Source organism: Meles meles, chromosome 13, assembly GCF_922984935.1.
Source record: "Meles meles chromosome 13, mMelMel3.1 paternal haplotype, whole genome shotgun sequence".
In the NCBI taxonomy this organism is placed as follows: Eukaryota; Metazoa; Chordata; class Mammalia; order Carnivora; family Mustelidae; genus Meles; species Meles meles.
This window is the reverse complement of record NC_060078.1, coordinates 86,658,380-86,663,166: the sequence shown is the minus strand read 5'-3', so window position 1 is coordinate 86,663,166 and position 4,787 is coordinate 86,658,380. Positions and strand designations below refer to the sequence as shown.

Here is a 4,787-nt window from a genome sequence, read left to right as displayed (position 1 = left end):
GGAGGGGGCGCCGCTCTGTCAGCGACTCGGAAACGCCCAAGTCGCTCGGACCCCTGCACCGCCAGCACCTGCGCGCCCACCCAGGGCCGGCGTCCCCGTGAGCACAGAGGCCCGTGCGCCTGCCGCCGCTCCCAGGAGTTCCCGGGTCGTGCGCGATGGACACAAGCGGCCGATGGCCTGCGAGGGTCGCCTGGAGAGGCAGAGAGGAACCCCCCGCCCCAGGCAGGGGCGGCCCGGCCGCGGGACCGGGTCGGCGGAACGTCACTCTGCGCGCCCTGCCCCCCCACCCCCGCCGCCTCCGGACTCCACCCCGGGCCATCCCCCGGCCGCGGGAGGGACGAGAGGGCGCTGCCACCCGCCACCCCACCGCGCAGGGCGCCCGGGGCCCGGGACGCACGGTGCCAGGCGCGGGCGCAGCGCGGAGGCCCGGCTCGGCGGCGCGCGGGGGCCGGGGGCGGCCGGCGGCGGCCGGCGGCTGCTCACCGAGGCTCCCCGCGGGCGGCGCGCTCCGGGCGGCGTCCGACGGCCCCGCTCGGCCCTTGCAGAGGCGCTGCGGCGGGCGGGGGGCGCGCGTCACCGCGGGCGGGCGCCCCGCACCCGGCCCTCCCCGACACTCCGCGCCGCCGCCGCCCCGCCGGGCGCGGCCCCGCGACACCCCAACCCCACCTCTTCTCCTCCTCTGCCCACGTCGCTCCCGGCGAGAGCGGGTCGCGGCGCGCGGAACCGGCGGCGCCGCGGCTGAAGGTACCCGCGGCTGCGGCGCAGAGCGCGGGGCGGGGGAGGCGGCGGCGGCTCCGGCGCTGACCGCCACCCGCCGGCGCCGCGGGCCAGGCGCTCCCCCCACCGCGCGCGGGTGCCCGGAGCCGCCGCACGTGCGTGTCCTCACCCGGGGACCCCGGCTCCCGCCGCCGGACCGGGCCTTCCGCCGCGCGGGGAGAGGGGGAGCTCCTCGGGGCCCTGCGGGGCGCGGTCCCACCCGCGCGCGGCTCCAGACCCACAATTCCGCCGCGTGCCCGGCTCCGGGGGCCCGGCCCGCCACTTGGGCGCGCTCCGGGGCTGGGCCCTCGCCGTGAAGGGCCCCTCTTAGGGTGGCTGGAGCGGTTCACTGAGCTCATAAAGGTGGCAGGCGAGTAGTATCCGGGGAAAACCTAGGCACGGGGTTAAAGGGCCCTCAGGGAGGACGTTCCTTCTCCCGCACCCAGTCTCACAAATCCGCAGATCCCAAAGTTCTGTGCCTGCAGAGCGTGGAGGATTCCCGGCGCTGGGGAGGGGGCCTGGCCCTTGGATCCGCTCTTCCCGAACGCAGGCGCTGTGGCCACAGGAAGCCGGCGCCACGCCTTGGTCGTTAGCCGAGAACACGTTGGACAGCGCAGAAACTCGGGGATGAAGGGTGTTCTCCCGGGACACCCCGTGGCACCTTGGAATGATGCGGTCCAACATTCTCTCCAACATTCTCGGCCATGGGGTGACAGACTAAGACTCGGGGTCCCACAGGGTCAGCCCCTTGCTGCGGCCTTTGGTTCCTTGGCCAGAGGCAGAGGCGGTGGGGGCGGGGCTGGTGTGAAAGAGAAGAGAGCGCTCGGTCAGTCTCCAGACCACAGCGTGGTAGAAACCCGGCGGACGGCAGAGAAAACCACCCCCAGGTGAGCCTTTCCTGCAGTGAGGCCCGATGGAGTCAACCTGCTGCCCGAGCGCTGGGGACCCTGGGGCGTGCGGCGCGGCTCTGGTGGATCTCGGCGGCCGACAGACGGGCCCCGCAGCGGGTTGGGGTGACGGGGTCGCTAGGCGGGGGTGGACCCGCCATGCTGCCACCAGCACGTCTTCCACGACCGTGTGCAGCCTGGGGCAGCGGCTGGCTGACGTCCGCAGAACGGGTCTTCTCCACCTGGCTCTCAGGAGGGACACCCGCTGAGCCTGCGCGGAACGAGGCTACGGTCACACGCGACCCCACTCCACAAGGTCATCTGCGCACCCGCTCCTTCCCAGACCTCCTTCACCACAGCCTCTGAAGCGGCTCCTTGCAGGGACTGGGCATTGGTGTGGGCGAACCTCTCAGCTCACCCTCTTTCCGAGGAGAGCGGATAACCACGTGCTGCTCGCTAATGCCCACGGGGTGGGCTTCCCTCTCCGCCCCCTCCCCCGCCCCCGTTAGGGTCGGTTCCCGCGGTCTGTCCCGCCCAGCCCGGCTGTCATGGCAGGACCACGTGCACACCAGGCTCTGTTCTGGGTCGTCGGCCAGCAGCTCTTAGGGCGCTTCCGTAAACACTAAAAAGAGGGAAGGGACCGTCCGAGGCCCGGCTCTCTGCTCGGGCAACTTACTTGCATGTTTCGGATGTGCTGAGACTAAGCTCGTCTCGGTCTGCTCAGGCCGCCGTGACAAAGCCCTGCCGACCTGAGGGCTGGGACAGCGGACACTTATTCTCAGTGTGGATGCTGGAAGTCTGAGATCGAGGTGCTGGCAGGGCTGGTTTCCAGGGAGGCCTCTGTCCTGATTAGTGCTGGTTCAGACCAGGGTGCCAGGCTCCCCTGAAGGTCCGAGTGTTTGCCTTGTCCAGCGCGCGGGCCGGGACGCGTGGCTGCAGGTTCCCTTCAGCCCAGGAGGAAAGGTCAAGCCTCCCGGCTAGTGCAGAATTCTTCCCCAGGGACACCTGGCCTCTCCTTAGCTGCAAGGATTTGGGGTCTGGGAACTGATTCGGGTCTGACCGCGGCGTGAAGGCTGCAGCTTCCAGGACAGTGACGCCGGTCTGGTTCTGCTCACTAAATGTACAGTTTGTCATTTCAGTCGAACAGGACAATGGGCCAGGGGGACGTCCCAAGTCTGAAGGCTGAGGGAGACAGGCAAGTCAGAGGAGATTTCTCATGTGCACCCCAGCCACTCGCTTGGCTGCTTCTCCCCGGAATGGCCCAAAGGCTCGTCCCTCCCCAGGGCACTAAGGCAGACATCGGCGGGACAGGTGCCTGATGCCTGGGGAAGCATCGTGCCGGCTCCTTCCTGTGCAGCAGCGGCGAAGGGCCCACCAGGAGGTGAGCAGTCTTGGGTGAGGGAACAGCATGGGCGAAGTCACTACGATTACAACTTCTCTTTGCATTTGAGTATTTCTCAAAACCAAAGTTCAAAACGTACGGGAAGGTTATATAAAGCCTAACAACACTCTGACATCGCATTGTACCAGTTCAGTGTCTGTCGCAGGAAATGAAAAACAAACAAAACAGAAAAACACTGCAAACATAGGGGCAAACATCAGTGAGGACCTACCAGGCCAAAAACCTAAGTAGAAGTGGAAACTCTGCTAAGGTTGGAAAACCCTCGTCAACTTCTGGTTCTGGGTGAAATGGAGTAAGCCCATCCCCTCCCGACCACGCCCCCCACCCTGCTCCTGGCCATTTCTTTTTTTTTTTTTTTTAATTTTTTTTTAATTTTTATTTGTTTATTTACAGCATAACAGTGTTCATTGTTTTGGCATCACACCCAGTGCTCCATGCAGTACGTGCCCTCCCTATTACCCACCACCTGGTTCCTCATCCTCCCAACCCCCCCACCCCCCTGCCGCCCCTTCATAACCCTCTGGTTGTTTTTCAGAGTCCATAGTCTCTCATGGTTCATCTCCCCTTCCAGCTGGCCATTTCTGTTCGAACGTAGCTGTGAGACCTGAACACAAAGCACGCGGTGGCTATTTAAGGGTTCTAGAAGGTGAAGGGTAGCGGGGAGATCGGGGGAAAGAACTAGAATTTAGAGCATCACCAAACTGGTGGTGAGTTTCTCTTATTTCCCAGCATGGATTAAATCCATTCCCAAACCTGGAAGTGGGCATGGGCACGAAGAGAGATCATTCTGGGAGACGCCTTCCAGTCTCAGCTCAAGGAGTAGGAAAGGGCTCCCCGATGCTTGGTGAGGAGGAGAGTACGTCCTCCCTCTCACTTCTTCCTTTCTTTCTTCTCTCAGGCCTCGGCCCCGCTGCTGGTGACAGCAACAACGGAGACTGCAGAAGCCTAGCGCTCTAGGAGGGAACATTCCTGCTCTAACTCGGAGACTCTGCTCCCCCAAAGCTGGGCAAATCATTGTTGCTTTATGTCCTCATCCTCCTCCCATGTGGCCGAAGATACAGGTGCAGTCATCAGAAGTATGTAACAAGGGGCCCCTGAGTGGCTCCATTGCTTAAGCCTCTGCCTTTGGCTCTGGTCGCATTCCCAGTATCCTGGGATCCAGTCCCGCATCGGGCTTCCTGCTCAGCGGGGAGTCTGCTTCTCCCTCTCCCTCTGGGTGCGTGTGCACACACACTCTCTCTCTCAAATAAATAAATCAAAATCTTAAAAAAAAGAGGAACGTAAAAAAGCTTTCTGGGAAAATGCCCGAAAAGAGAAGCTCCAGGAAGCTGGAAAGTATTGGCGAGACTGCAGAAAGGGGGTAACTAAGAAAAGTGATTTGAGAAAGTTGGGTGCGATCTCCCGGCATGACCCCTGGGCTGCGTGGGCATGCGTCTGGCCCTAATCAGCCTGCCACCAACTGTAGGAGAGCACAGTGGCCCCTGCCCCGGTCCCAGTGGGCGCAGCAGCCGAAGGACAGACTCGAATCGCACCTCACAGGTCAGATGGAGTCAGCATGAACTCAAGTGAGTCACACACCCGATACAATGCCATGTATCAACATTCTCCATAACTTAGAAAGTCCCAGGGACAGGACACCTGGCTGGCTCAATGGGTTAAGTCCCTGCCTTCAGCTCAGGTCGTGATCCCAGGGTCCTGGGATCAAGTCCCACATCGGGCTTCTTGCTTGGCAGGGAGCCTGC

General features: G+C 63.2%; 1 long non-coding RNA gene across 1 annotated transcript; it reads left to right on the top strand.

Annotated features, from left to right (window-relative positions):
• The first annotated feature begins 901 nt into the window (after nucleotides 1-901).
• On the top strand, nucleotides 902-4,204 carry LOC123955551. The gene is made up of 3 exons (XR_006821306.1): nucleotides 902-1,643; nucleotides 2,783-3,024; nucleotides 3,944-4,204. It is a non-coding gene; the product is annotated as an uncharacterized LOC123955551 (long non-coding RNA).
• Nucleotides 4,205-4,787: the final 583 nt, after the last annotated feature.